The sequence below is a fragment of the Triticum dicoccoides genome, chromosome 1B, assembly GCF_002162155.2.
Source record: "Triticum dicoccoides isolate Atlit2015 ecotype Zavitan chromosome 1B, WEW_v2.0, whole genome shotgun sequence".
Classification (NCBI taxonomy): Eukaryota; Viridiplantae; Streptophyta; class Magnoliopsida; order Poales; family Poaceae; genus Triticum; species Triticum dicoccoides.
In genome coordinates, this window is record NC_041381.1 from 540,564,454 (window position 1) to 540,580,497 (window position 16,044).

The following is a 16,044-nucleotide window of genomic DNA, read 5'->3' on the forward strand; positions in this document are numbered from 1 at the left end:
CTTCACCTTATTCCCCTTGAGCTAAGGACACACAGTCCTCGCCCAATCACTCTGGTAAGTCTTCAAGGTAGACTTCCGAACCTTCACAGACTTCGTTCACCGGCGATCCACAATGACTCTTGGATGCTCAGAACGTGACGCCTAACCGGCTAGAGGATACATAGTCCTCAAGTGTAATAAGTCTTCAGGTCACATAGACAGAAAGACTTCAGTGATGCTTAACACTCTTTGGCTCTGGGTGTTTGGGCTTTGTCCTCGCAAGGATTTCTCTCTCTCAAAGGCTTCGAGGTGGGTTGCTCTCAAACGACAAAAGCTGCAAACTAACTCTGAGCAGCCACCAATTTATGGTGTAGGGGGTGGGCTATTTATAGCCACAAGGCAACCCGACCTGATATGTCCGAAATGACCCTAGGTCACTAAGGAACTGACACGTGTTCCAACGGTCAGATTTCAAACACACACGACAACTTTACTTGGGCTACTAGCAAAGCTGACTCATCCAGCTCTGGATAAGATTTGCTCTCATTGTCTTCGCTCGAAGATATAGGATTTGGGTTGAGCATCACTTCAGTGAATCTGACTTTGTTCACTTGGACCCCACTTAACAGTACGGTGGTTCCTATGACTCAACAAAGAATAAAAGGAAACAACGAAACAACACAGTCTTCGCGCTCCATAGTCTTCACTCATTGTCTTCTCATGTCATAGTCTTCAATGTGAATATCTTCACACACCACTATTGTCGTCAATATCTTCATACATTTTTAGGGGTCATCTCCGGTAGGTAAACCGAATCAATGAGGGACACTACCTGCGTTATCCTGCAATTCTCACAAACGCATTAGTCCCTCAACCAACTTTGTCGTCAATACTCCAAAACCAACTAGGGGTGGCACTAGATGCACTTACAGATCCATGTCTTCGGATCCCTGTTGTAGCCACGAATGTGAAGAGTAGCATAGAACTGCAGTAGAAGTTCTTCTTTCCAGTGTTCTTTGGTAGTGATAAATGGCAGAAGACCAACATCCCGAAAGCAGTCCAGTGCTTATTCAAGACAGGGCAGCACAGCATCAGCTTCACAATCAAGACGCATGTGAGGAAAGATTCTCTCTTGGTTGTAGAGGATACAGGAGTAGTAGCTGCGCTGTTGATGGCTCCAAAAGCAATCAGAAGAGATCTTTGGCTTTGAGTATGGGTTCTTGGCACTGTCAAAGAAGGTATTGTGTGCTCTGAAGCTGGTGACGCTGAAAGATCCTGGTAATGTAGCAACACCTGGAAGCCTTGGCAGCCTAGGCTTTGGCTTCTGAACTTGTGGTCGCTGCTCCACATGATAGTCATATTGTGGTCCGGGAGCTATGAGAGGAACCAAAATGGGCCATCTCACTATGACAAGCTGGCCGCGATCGTAGGCCTATTCAATTGTGTGAGGCCTTGGTGGTGGTACAGGGGCTTCAACATTCACAGTGGCTTCAGGCACCACATTAGCTTCAGGATCCACATTTCCTTCGGCCATGACAATGTCATTGGCGTCAGTAGCAGTGTTTGTGGCAGCCTAAGTGTTTTCAACCTCCGTTCATTGCAGAACAGGAGGGTCTGGCACAATCACATTGTCCTCGAGAATGACTTGGTTTGTAACTCTTTCTCTTTCTTCTCTTCTTTCTTCTTCTTCGGCTAATGCAGCCGGAATGTCTTCAGCAGCTTTAGCTTCAGACGCTTGAACCGTCATAGAAGGATTCTCTTCAGGGAACACTTGACGTGCCATTGAGCTGGATTGTTGTGAATCTTCTCCTGGGATGGTGGACATGGAGACAGATGGCCTGAGACCTTTGGGAAGCCTGTGAAACACTAGCGACGCCTTTGGAGATGGAGTGGTCTCCATGTAGTTGTCGTCATCAAGTACCGGATTGGTAACTTGAGCTAGTGGAGTATGGGTGTATCATCTTGAACTGGGGTTTCTTCTTGTGGGCGCTCAGCCCAGGAATCATCTTGAGCAACTGGCATCAATGGACGACCAATGCTGATGTATTCCCTGCTTGTTGGAGCAGGCGATGATACGAACTAGTGCTCAAGCTGAGGAAGGACTTCATCATCAACTACATTGTCTTCATGGCCAATATCTTCAACTGCATTGGGGTCAACAGCTGGAACTTCTTCTGATACTAGCGCCTCTATGGAAGTAGGCTCATGGACAACGAGACAGCGCTCGTGATTTGCAGAGGCAGGATATGCAACAGAAATGGGATCAACAACAAGAGGCTTAGAGGCAGCAGCACAACTTTTCTTTGAAGACTTAGATCCCTTAGTCTTCAGCTTTTTCTTGGAAGGGGCATCATCAGATGCATCCTTGTGCTTGCGCTTCTTGGCTTCGGCTTCAGTTGCCCTTGTCTTCTTTAGCTCTAAAGCTGCTGAGGTGACCTTAGGCTTCCAGCATGTCATGCTGGCAGGGAAGACAATGCGAGGTTCTTCCTGCCTTGGTGCTTCAGTTTGTGTCACAGCAGGCTTCTTTTGTTTGGCAGCCATCCTGGGATCAATGGCAGGGTGCCCAAGAGCTTTGTGCTTCTCAGCTTCATTGTGTGCTTGAACACATTTCTGTGTGAAGTACTTAATGCGCTCTTGTGAGCCTTTAGCCTCATTGCGCTTCTTGTGAAACTCTTCCTTGAGGTCATGCATCATTTTCTTGAAGATTTGAACATCTGTCACGCTGAGCTTGGCCATGTTCTTCTTGAAGTGAGCCTTCTCATAATTAATTTTGTTCTTGAGCTCAACAATCTTCTGTGCCAAAGCCAACTCACTAGCAATGGCTCCATGGAATGTGATGCTGATGTCCACCGGAAGCTGAAGATCATCAATGCAAATGCTCTGGTCGTTGAACCACTCATCAATGAAGTTGTTAAGAATGTCAACATCAAAGAGGGGCATATCATTGAAGATTTCCGCCTCTTGCTTTCTCTTGATTAGCATCTCAAGGGCATCATCACCGAGATCTTCATCACTGGACAGATCAACGGTATCATCCTTGTTGCACAGAACAGCAAAAGGGGTGAGGGGTTGCCTAGTGGCCTTCTTGGGCAATGGCTTCTTGGTCCTCTTGGAGACACGAGATAAATCTTCGGACTACACACTGGATTCAGGCGGTGCAGCATTCAGAGACTTCCTGGTTGAAGCTTTTGGTGAAGCAGATGGCTTTGAAGGTTTTGCCTTCTTCTTTTTCTCCTTTGGTGGAGAAGGAGCATCATCAGTATCAGCTTCTTCAGCAGATTGCACCACAGAAGCTCTCTAGGCAGCAATATGAGACCGAAGCCCGTCAAAATTGGTGAAGGGGCCAATTCTGTTCTCATTTGCTTCACGGGTCCCATCTGGTCTTGGAGCGGAGGGGACAAGGTTGAAGTTGAGGCCAAACTCCTTTTGGTTCTTGACGGCTGAATCTTTTGCAAACTGATAGTTGTGCTTGAAAAGATTGTCTTCACGACACCATAAGAGAGAAGATGGGTCGGCATTTTCAGGCTGTGGTCGTTTGGCCATACAGGGATAGAAGCGTTGTTCAATAGCTTCAGCCTTGCTCTTTGGCACCATGCCGCGGTACAGACAGTCACCCCATGGGCGCTTGATGGCATTCTTTTCAACATATTCAGGCGTTACTAAAAGGGCTAGTTATCGACTAGAGGGGGGGTGAATAGGCAATTTTTATGAAAGTCTTCAAAACATGGGAGTTTCGAAGACAAACAATAGGAATGACGCTATTCGTATGCAGCGGAAGGTAGACTACACTACACAAGCTATAGTCAAGTATTCAATGAAGTGAAAGCACGAAGACTATCAGCAGCTAGGTAGTAAGGATCCAGATGGAAGATAGAATGAAGCCAATCAGATCAAGTAGTCACATAGTGAATTCAAATAGATAATGCGAGTAGGCAATGACTTCACGAAGACAAACTGTAAGTAAAGAGAAGTGCGAGATAGAACCAGTCGCTTGGAGGAGACAGAGATTTGTTCGACCAGTTCATGTTGCTGTGACAACTGTATGTCTGGTTAGGGAGGCTAAGATTCAAATCAGAAGACCGCGTCTTCACCTTATTCCCCTTGAGCTAAGGACACCTAGTCCCCGCCCAATCACTCAGGTAAGTCTTCAAGGTAGACTTCCAAACCTTCACACACTTTGTTCACCGGCAATCCACAATGACTCTTGGATGCTCAAAACGTGACGCCTAACCGGCTGGAGGATTCACAGTTCTCAAGTGTAACAAGTCTTCAGATCATGCGGACAGAAAGAATTCAGTGATGCCAACCACTCTTTGGGCTCTGGGTGGTTCGGGCTTTGTCCTTGCAAGGATTCTCTCTCAAAAGCTTCGGAGGTGGGTTGCTCTCAAATGACAAAAGCCGTGTACTAACTCTGAGCAGCAACCAATTTATGGTGTAGGGGGTGGGCTACTTATAGCCACTAGGCAACCCGACCTGATTTGTCTGAAATGACCCTGGGTCACTAAGGAACTGACTGTGTTCCAACGGTCAGATTACAAACACACATGGCAGCTTGACTTGGGCTACAAGTAAAGCTAACTCATCCGACTCTGGATAAGATTTGCTCTCATTGTCTTCACTCGAAGACATAGGATTTGGTTGAGCATCACTTCAGTCACTCTGACTTTGTTCACTTGGACCCCACTTAACAGTACGGTGGTTCCTATGACTCAACAAAGAAGAAAAGGAAACAACGAAACCACACAGTCTTCGCGTTCCATAGTCTTCAAGCAATGTCTTCTCATGTCATAGTCTTCAACGTGAATATCTTCTCATACCACCATTGTCTTCAATGTCTTCACACATTTTTAGGGGTCATCTCCGGTAGGTAAACCGAATCAATGAGGGACTACTACCCGTGTTATCCTGCAATTCTCACAAACACATTAGTCCCTCAACCAGGTTTGTCGTCAATACTCCAAAACCAACTAGGGGTGGCACTAGATGCACTTACAATCTCCCCCTTTTTGGTGATTGATGACAAACTGGTTGAAGTTTTCAACGGGGATAAAAGTATGTGAAATTGTAAAGGATTAAGATATTGTCTTCATTGATAGCGAAAAGGCTCCCCCTGAAGATGTGCATATAACTATTTTGCATTGGAATGCAAATGCACATGGCAGGTTGTACTTGTGGAGATCCTCTTCACCATATGAAGGCAATACATCATGCATGAACAGATATACAAGAATAATGACATGCATAATGACAAATGGACGTCTGCGGAATGGCTTCATGCGAGATTTATCATCGCATCATAGAATAGCAGAAAAATTAGCAGACGACCATCAGGTTTAAGTGTTACAACCCAAAGAACCAAATGTATCAAAAGTGAGAGTTGTAAACACTTGTCAAAAGTATAGCAACCACCCATATGGACCCGCTTGAAGACTATCAACATATGCTTCTCCCCCTTTTGTCAGTAATGACCAAAAAGGTTTGAAGACATAGTCTCTACTCGTTCCCATGAGGAGTAGGTGAGGCAGCAGGGTTGTCATTGTGGTTTGGTGGTGCAGACGAACTTGGTGCAGTGTCAACGCGCGCCGAAGTTGGAGGTGGTGAAGTAGCATCATCATCGTCATAAAGAACTCTGGCATTTACAGTTGCCGCGGAGGAGGAATAGTCAGAATCTTCAAGAGATGGAGTTCGTCTTAGGACAACATTCCTAGGAGGAGTTGTATCGAACTTGTATCTCTCTGTGAAGCCATTGTCTTGAAGATCAGCTTCAACACTGAGCAGTGTCAAACTCTTCCATGCCCTCCGACTGGTTTCATGAGTGACAAATGCATTCTTGATGGAAAGGTTGCGAATGCGATTGATATCCATCAAGAGGCTTTGCATCTGACGCTTTTGCCAGTAATGATGCTTATGATGTTTCTGATGCAAGGCCACAAGAAGCTCTCGGTCGTTGAGCACACGAGATCTCTTCCAAGGCCGTGGAGCAATAGTGCTTCCAGTGGCTTCAGTACGAGCACGGCGAGTATTGCCAGCCAGCGGATAAACACGAGCAGCAGCTTGAACTCCTTCAACATTCTGAGAGAAACTCTGTCGATCGACATTGTGAAGATATATTGCCTCCTTGGTAGGCTCTGGGTATATGGCTTCGGCTGACATATCAACCTCTGCAGGAATATGAGATGGTTGCACGCAGTGGGCTCATAGTTAACAGCGGAGTGAAGCTTGATCAGACGCATTACCCATGGAGCATAGAATTTCAGTCCAAATATGTCTGAGCCAGATGCAGCAAATTGACGAATGAAGAAATCTTGAGCATTGAAGCTTATGCCATTGAGAATATAGAAGACCAATGTCTTCATTGCACCTTCAAGCTTTGCTGAGGAAGAATGTACTTTGATGGGCCATAGAGTTTTCCTGATAATGTGATAGATGGTGCGGGCAGATACTCTAGGTCATCAACAAAGAATTCCTTGGGATATTCAGCATCCTGCGGTAGTGGCTTCATCGTACTCAGCATTTGGCTCATATTGGGCTCTGGCTTCTAGAAGATGCTTTCCAATGCATTGCGGTGAAGATGACAACCAGGTTCATATAGTTCACCTGGAGTGGACAGGCCTGTAAGCTCAATGAGATCAAGAGCTTTGGCTTCATGATGTACATTGCCTGTCATCCACTCAAGGACCCATGTCTTCAGATCCCTGTTGTGGCCGCGAATATGGAGAGTTGCATAGAGTTGCAGCAGAAGCTCTTCATTCCAATTCTCCTTATTAGTGACAAACTGGAGAAGGCCTGCATCTCTAAAACAGTCAAGTGCTTCTTCTAAGCAGGGCAGGCCAGCAATGGCTTCGCAGTCCAGACGCATATGGGGAAATATGCGCCCTTGATTGTATAGAACACAAGAGTAATAGTTGCGCTGCTGATAACTCCAGAACCAATCAGATGATATTCTTGGCTTGGAGTATGGTTCTTGGATCTATCAAAGAAGGTGTGTGTGCAATAAAGCCATTGACATTGAATGATCCTGGTGCAGATGCAGTACCTAGGAACCTTGGCAACCTTGGCTTTGGCTTCTAAACCTGAGGCATGTGCTCCACATGATAATCAAACTGTGGTCCGGGAGCAGGCGGAGGAACTAGAATTGGCCATCTTATAGTGACCAGCTCGCCTTGATAGAATGCTTGCTCAATGGTATGAGGCCTTGGAGGCAGTACAGGAGCAGAGGCATTTGCAGTGGCGTCAGGCTGCACATTAGTTGCAGGTGCATCATTGGCTTCATGCACAGTGTTGACCGTAGGTGCCACATTAGCTTTAGCCATGACAACATCATTGGCGTCAGTAGTGTTGTTGGTGGCTGCCTCAGGATTTTCAACCTCCACTTGAGTAGCTGGAGAGTCGGGCACAGACATGTTCTCCTCGAGAACAACTTCTTGGTTGGTAGGGGGTGTAGCAACACGTTCTTGTTCTTGTCATTCATTAGCTGATGCAGCCGGTATGTCTTCAGCAGCATTGGCTTCTGACACAGGAACCGTCACAGAAGCATTTTCTTTAGCGAACGCTTGACGTGCCATTGAGCTGGATTGGAGTGAATCTTCTTCTGTGATGGTTGTCATGGGGACCGATGGCCTTAGGCCTTTGCGAAGCCGTTGGAACACGGGCGACGCATTTGGTGATGGTGTGGTCTCCATGTAATTGTCGTCATTCACCATTGGGCTAGTGACTTGCGCTTCTGGAGGACGGGGTGTACTTGGTGAGTCTTGACTTGGAGTTGCTGGTTGGCGGCGATCAGCCCATGAGTCATCCTGAGAGATTGGCGTGAAAGGACGACCAATACTGATGACTTCGCTGTTCGTGAGAACAGGCGATGATACCGTTTGGCGCTTGATCTGAGGAAGGACTTCATCATCATGTACATTGTCTTGGGGACCAATGTCTTCAGTCGTGATGGGGTCAACGACTGGAACTTCTGCAGCTTCAGGAGCCTCTGTGGAAGCAGGCTCGTGAACTATCAACTGACGTTCTTGGTTTTCGGATGCAGGACGAGCAAAAGAGAGGGGCTCGACAACGAGGGGCTCTTTGGGAGCAGCCCGAGCTTTCTTCTTGATCTTTCTCTTCTTGGGCAATGGAGTATCATCGGTGGTGTTCTTGAACTTGCGCTTACTGGCTTCGGCTTCAGCTGCCCTGGTTTTCTTCAGTTCTGAAGCCACTGTGGGGACCTTAGGCTTCGAGCCTGTCATGCTAGCAAGAAAGACAATGTGAGGTTCTTCTCGCCTTGATGCTTCAGATGGGGCCACAGTAGACTTCTTGTTCTTGGCAGACAGCTTGGGGTCAATGCCTGGACGCCCAAGTGCATTGCGCTTCTCAGCTTCATTGTAAGCTTGAACACACTTAGCAGCGAGGTTTTTCATCCGCTCCCGAGAAACTTTGGCTTCTTCACGTTTCTTGTGAAATGCCTCCTTGAGGTCATTCATCATCAACTTGAATTTTTCAACATCAAAGAGGGGCACATTTTTCAACATCAGCCACACTGAGCTTGGCCATGTGCTTCTTGAACTGTTCTTTCTCATAGTCAATTTTGTTTTTCAATTCGACAATCTTCTGAGCCAGACCCAGCTCAGGAGCAATGGCGCCTTGAAAGGGGACGCTGATGCAAATTGGGAGCTGAAGATCATCAAAATTGAGATCTGGGTTGTCAAACCACTCATCAATGAAATTGTCCAGAATGTTCACATCAAAGAGGGGCACATTATTGAAGATCTCCACCTCTTGCTTGCTCTTAATAAGCTGCTCAACAGCGTCATCACCAAACTCATCATCTATTGACAATGGCTTCAGTCTCGTTCCTTAGAACGGTAGCTGGTGTCAGTGCTTGACTAGTACTCTGAACATTTTTGTTCTAGGGTTTCTCTTTCCTCTTGGAGACACGAGATTGATCTTGAGAATAACTTGGTGCAGGAGGAGCAGTTGCTAGTGGCTTCACTCGTGAAGCTTTTGGTGCAGTAGTAGGTTTTGAAGCCTTAGACTTCTTTTGCTTCTGCGACTTAGGAGGAACTGGAGCTTCATCAGAATCTGCATCATCAGCAGAGTGATCCACATTTGCACCTTGGACGGCAATGTGTGTGAGGAGGCCTTCTAAGTTGTAGAAAGGGCCGATTATGTTTCCATTGGCTTCATGGGTGCCATCTTCCTAAGGAGCAGAAGGACCTGGGTTGAAGTCAAGTCCAAATGCCTTCTTGTTCTTCACAACAGAATTGCGTTTGAATAGATTGTCTTCACGACACCACAACACAGAAGAAGGGTCAGCATTCTCTGGTTGTGGGCCGTGTACCATGCACGGATAGAAGTCTTGTTTAATGGCTTTAGACCGGGACTGTGGTTGAAGATTTTTGTATAATATATCCCCCCAGGGCTACTTGATGGCATTCTTCTTAGCATACTCAACCGTGACAAATTTGTACTTGAACCACTCTTCAGCCCAATATCTTTGAATCCATTGGATTCGAGTTTTGCATTCACCATAGGTTTCTTCAGGGTATGTCTTGTACATTTCATGCAGATCTGGCGGCAAGTCCTTGGATGTATTCCCATGGCGTTGTCTTCCACCCTTTCTAGCTAACTTTTCAGTAGCCATGAAGCTTAAACTGAATGGCTTCAGAACGTGCAAAGGCTTCCGACGACTGGTCAGACAAGAACTGGCTTCAGGAGAATTTATGTGACTCTGTAAGAATTTTGCAAATGAATGCATACTATGAGAACCAAGGGATTCTTCCACGGACATTTACCTGTGACAGCATTAGAGGTGCGAAGGAAGGGGAAGAGGTCATATGCATTCTCAGAAGATTTTGAAGATAAATCAGTTTGAAGACATTGACCTCATAACGCGAAGACATTCACTTATTTGTTGTGAGTTGGTTCCAGATTTGTACGAAACCAAGAATAAGTACAAGTGAGGAATCTAACTTGTAGAGAAGCATAAGTGAATAGACTAGGCATAATATGAGATGCAGAATGGGATAGATTCAACTTGGAAGTGTAGAAACCACTTTTGATAAAGAAGGATGAATCTATTAGATTGAAAAGATGGTAAAAAGTAGGTTTTAATTACCACACGAAGAACTGCTAGACGGAGCGAAGTTGGAGGCCGAGCAGTTCGATCTCCCGTGCCCTAACTTGCCGACGGAAGACTCCTACGGCGGCGGCGGAGAAGACGAGGTCCTCGGTCGGCGTGAGGACAACATCGGTGATGTTGCGGCAGCTAAGCGCTTCGTCGCCGGTGTCATCAAGAGCTAGCGGTGGCGCTAGGGTTTGCGAGAGGTGGCAAGGTGGAAGAAAGATTTTGACTGTAATGACATGGGTATATATAAGGAAAGGGGCAGCACAACGCAATTACGCAGGTGCCCCTGGCGGTTCACATCTGAAGGGCACGTGGCAAGCATGCAACAGCTTGGAAGTTGTTCCATGTTCCCATGCATGCCTGGATTGTCAGGGTGGTCGTTCCGAATTCTTCGGATTTCAGGCAATAAAGATATAGCATTAAAAGCAGATATAAATGTTTGTCAGATTGACTTCAGCTGACAAGGTCTCAGTGAAGACAATCGACAGTTTTCAACAGAATGCATATGATTTGGACAGATAGAGTTGAGGTATAAGCATAGATAGGTTAGGGTCCGATCACATTCACTTAGATCAAAAGATTCAGCAAGAAGCCATAGCTATAAGTGAATGTTGTAGAGGACATAACACAAATATGTATATAATCAGTATAAGACCAAATCAACAAGATGAAGATAAATCAAATATGAACTCAATGTCAAGGCTGAAGACAAATCAAGTATGAAGAGTTTGAAATCATAACACCAAGAGAAACACTTCAAACAAAAGTTTGGTGGTGGCGTTACCCACCGTAGAGGAAGTATTAGAACCAAACACGGTGCACAATTATCGTGGCGCTCCGAAGTCAAATTCCACATTAATTTATTCGCACTTAGAGTGTATGTCTTCATTGATTGAAGATATGCATTACTTTGTGTGTTGCACATCTAAGTCATCAAAATGCATAAGTGTTGTGATGTGTGTCCAATCACAAGACCTTTGAGGATTCCAAGATATTTAGCTCACACCGCAACTTCCAAAACCTTTTCTCATCCAAGGGCTTTGTGAAGATATCAGCCAATTGCTCTTCAGTGTTGTCGTGAATGATATCAATATCTTCCTTCATGACATGATCTCTGAGAAAGTGATGACGGATCTCAATGTGCTTTGTCTTCGAGTGCCGAACTGGGTTGTTGGCAATCTTGATGGTGCTTTCATTATCACAGTAGAGTGGCACATTCTTCAGGTGAATGCCATAGTTCTTGAGAGTTTGCTTCATCCAAAGAAGCTGAGCACAGCAAGATCCAGCAGAAATGTATTTAGATTCAGCAGTGGAGAGCACTACAAAAAAATTACACTTCCGTGATGATACGTGTTTGTCAAAGTAGGTCGCGTTTTTGGTCATGCATGTACATCCATGACAAATTTATGACAGAATCAAGATAGTCATACATGTGCTGTTGTAGAAGTGTTCCATGACATTACCAAAATTATCATCACGGAAGTGTCCACTTCCATGACGATAAATCGTGCGTCACAGAAGTGCTTTCGTCAAGGGTGACCGACACGTGGCATCCACCGTAACGGAACACTGTTAAGCTATCGGGTCGGATTTTGGATCCGATAACCCGTTAACATCCACGACCAATGCCGATTTCCCACATGTAAAATTCTCATTGGCTGACGGATCCACGTGTCAGCTCCGCGTTGGCACAGGTGTCACTCATCCAACGGTCGAGATGGGCCTATGATATGTTGACACGTGGACCGGCCCAAAAATGGCCCACAAAGTTTAAATGGGCCGGCCCAACCGAAGGCCCATAAGATTTAGCGGACCATAATGGGCCGGCCCAGCTAAAGGCCCACAAAATTTAGCGGACCATAATGGGCCGGCCCAGCTAAAGGCCCACATGATTTTGCAGACCACAATGGGCCAGCCCAGCTAAAGGCCCACAAGATTCTGCAGACCATAATGGGCCGGCCCAGCTAAAGGCCCAACATTCTCTGTCAAATCGGCCTGTCAACGGCCTGGTCTAAACTTGTCATCAATGCGGCCCATGGTCACTTCTGGCCCGTTAACGGTCCGCTAAGTAATTGGGCCGAATTACGGCCCAGTGTATTTCCGGCCTGTTAAAGGTCTGGCTTCATTTGGGCCCATTTACAGGCCATCAAAACTTTTGGCCCATAAACGACCGTAAAGGATTTGGGTCATATTCGGCCATGTCTGTCATTCGGCCTGTTAGAGGCCCACTATAGATTTGGGCCACTTTCGGCCTGTTGTCATTTTCGGCCTGTTAACGCTGGACGTAAACCATGGGCCATATGTGTCCCAACGTCATATCGGGCCCATTAACGGCCCATATAAAAATGACGATAATCTAGCCCGACCGAAGTTCCGACCTGTTAAAGGCCCGTGTATTAGGTCGGCGCATTTACGGCCCATCCGAATTTCGGCCTGTCAAATATACGCATCGTAAATGGGCCACCATTTCGGCCTGCTAAGTCCAGTGGGTTATTTGGCACAATCAGGGCCCAATCTCACTTTCGGTCTATTAAAGCCCCATGTTTTTTATGGGCTCGAGATATTTACACCTGTAAACGGCCTATTTTTACTGAGGGCCCAAATTATGTTTAGGCCTGTTAAAGGCCCACTATGGGCACAAGCCTACCAGAAAAATTTGAAAGCTTATGCTAATTTAAGCCCAGATATTTTTAGTGGGCTACATGCCAATTTCGGCCCGTAATCGTTTTTAGCCCAATTGGAATGGGCCCGACGAATGTTGGCATGTTGGGCCCTTACGAAGCTTTCGGCCGAATACATTACTAAGATAAACCTACACTATACAAAAATAGCGTCGTAATTACTACAGCCTGTGGCAGCATCATAAATGTTGTATCACAACAAAATAAATTCCTATCATACAACAAAAGGCCTGTTGGCATAAAGTTTACAGTCCTTCCAAATAAAAGCACCATCAGATGTATAGAAGCACAGATCATTTGACCTGAGTGCTAATGTTTCAGGCTGTAGAATCTGATCGAGCAGCACGATCTCCACCTTTTTTCCGCCATTGCTCTTCAATAATGAAGCGAATGTCTGATAGTCTGGTTTCAAAACCATTCATATCTTGACGACATTTCTCAACTGTAAGTGCATCTAGTGCCACCCCTAGTTGGTTTTGGAGTATTGACAACAAAGTTGGTTGAGGGACTAATGCGTTTGTGAGAATTGCAGGATAACACATGTAGTGTCCCTCATTGATTCGGTTTACCTACCGGAGATGACCCCTAAAAATGTATGAAGACATTGAAGACAATGGTGGTATGAGAAGATATTCATATTGAAGACTATGACGAGAAGACATTGCTTGAAGACTATGGAACGCGAAGACTGTGTGGTTTCGTTGTTTCCTTTTCTTCTTTGTTGAGTCATAGGAACCACCGTACTGTTAAGTGGGGTCCAAGTGAACTAAGTCAGAGTGACTGAAGTGATTCTCAACCCAAATCCTATGTCTTCGAGCGAAGACAATGAGACCAAATCTTATCCAGAGCTGGATGAGTAAGCTTTGCTTGTAGCCCAAGTAAAGTTGCCGCGTGTGTTTGAAATCTGACCGTTGGAACACGTGTCAGTTCCTTAGTGACCTAGGGTCATTCGGACAAATCAGGTCGGGTTGCCTTGTGGCTATAAATAGCCCACCCCCTACACCATAAATTGGTGGCTGCTCAGAGTTACTTTACGGCTTTTGTCGTTTTGAGAGAAACCCACCTCGAAGTCTTTGAGAGAGAAATCCTTGCGAGGACAAAGCCCAAACACCCAGAGCCAAAGAGTGTTAGGCATCACTGAATTCTTTCTGTCTGTGTGACCTGAAGACTTATTACACTTGAGGACAGTGTATCCTCCAGCCGGTTAGGCGTCGCGTTCTGAGCATCCAAGAATCATTGTGGATTGCCGGGTGAACAAAGTCTATGAAGGTTTGGAAGTCTACCTTGAAGACTTACCAGAGTGATTGGGCAAGGACTGGGTGTCCTTAGCTCAAGGGGAATAAGGTGAAGGCACGATCTTCTGAGTCAAATCTCAGCCTCCCTAACCAGACGTGCAGTTGTCACAGCAACTAGAACTGGTCCAACAAATCTTGTGTCTTCAACAAGTGACTTTTTCTATCTCTTCCCTCCTTTACTTTGAGTTTGTATTCGTGAAGTCATTGCTTATCTGTCTTATCTGATTGACTTCATTGCTTGACTACTATTGTTGATTTTCTTCATACTATCTTCCATCCTGATCCTACTACCTAGCTGCTATTAGTCTTCGTACGTTAATGCTATTGCATACTTGACTATGGCTTGCTTGTTGTAGTTTATCTTCCGCTGCATATCAATTAGGTCATTTGTATTGTTTGTCTTCGAAACTTCCATGTTTTGAAGACTTAGATAAAATCGCCTATTCAGCCCCCCCCCCTCTAGTCGATAACTAGCACTTTCAATTGGTATCAGAGCAAGGTACTCCCTTGTTCTGTGTGATTCGGTTTAACCACCTGGAGTTCAGCTATGTCGACTGCAGGATTGAGGAATGTATCTTGCCCCAGCTTTGACGGTCATGAGTATCCTCGGTGGAAAGCCATGATGAAGAAGCGACTCATGGCTATGGACAGCAAACTATGGACCGTCACCGAGATTGGTCTTACCGATCTATGCAAGATGGCGGAGGCTGATGACATTCGCAAGTACACTCTACTGAACCTCACAGCGAAGGATGTCATCTGCTCCTGCCTGTCCCGAAATCAGTTTAGGAATGTCATGCACCTCAATCACGCGAAGCTAATCTGGGACCGGCTTTCTGAGGTCTATGAAAGTCATCTTAATCGTCATGATCCTTGGCTTGATGACTACAAGGAGTCTCTTAAAGAGATGACATTTCCTCCTGAACCGTCTTCATCTTCACCATGCCTCATGGCAGGGGGTGCTAAGGTAACTGAATGCTATCTTTCTGAAACTAGTGATGATGAATCAGGTGATGAATTTGGCCCCAGCTATGTCAAACTTGCTTCCCTTGCCACTAAACAACAAAGAGCTTTGGAAAAGATTCAAAACATGCTTAGTAAGAGCGATGATATGTTGGGCGAAGAAATGGATTAGTCAAAAGCTTTGGCTGAGAGTCTTGAGAGACTTCATTCTAAGTTTGACACCCTTCAAGATCAACATAATGCTCTCTTGTCTGATCATGAGAAACTTTCTTCTAAATGTCTTCAAAGAGAGCAAGATCTTGAAAAGATAAGGGTGGATTATGAAGATCTTCTGAGGGAGCATGATTCATTACTTGCTCAACAAATCAGCGTTGCTCAGGATGAACTTGAACCACCATGTCTAAAATGCATTGGGCGTGATAACACTGCTTCTGTTGCTGAATGTTCCACTGCTGCTACTGTTGCTCTGTCTTCAACTTCTGAGGTGGTAACTAACCCCTCATTTAAGGATACCACTGCTATTGTTGATGAAAATGCTAGGTTGAAGACCTTGCTTGAAACAGGGATGTATAAAAGTCTGAAAGGGCATCAGACACTTTGTGATGTCCTCAAAAAGCAGACTCTGAACCGAAACCCTAGGAAAGAGGGAGTTGGGTTCGAGTGGAAAATGAATGCTGATGGTTTCTACTGGAAGCCTGAGCAGTATCCCAAAACCACATGGGTTGCTGCAAAGGAACCTTCAGTGGATCCATCCACTTTATCTGGATTTATCTGTGCTAATCCTATTATAATTGATGAATCCTTTGATGCAAACTATAAACTGTTCATAAATCAGAATGGTGAAGTGTTTGCCATGTATATTGGTACTAACTGCAGGAATGGACCGCCAATGAAGAAGATCTGGGTTCTCAAAAGCTGTCTTGAGAATCTTCCAGTGAATGTCATCATGACACCACCAGGGAAGAAGACAAACCCTAGACCAAAGGCATCATATGGTCCAACGGCTTCATATGAACAC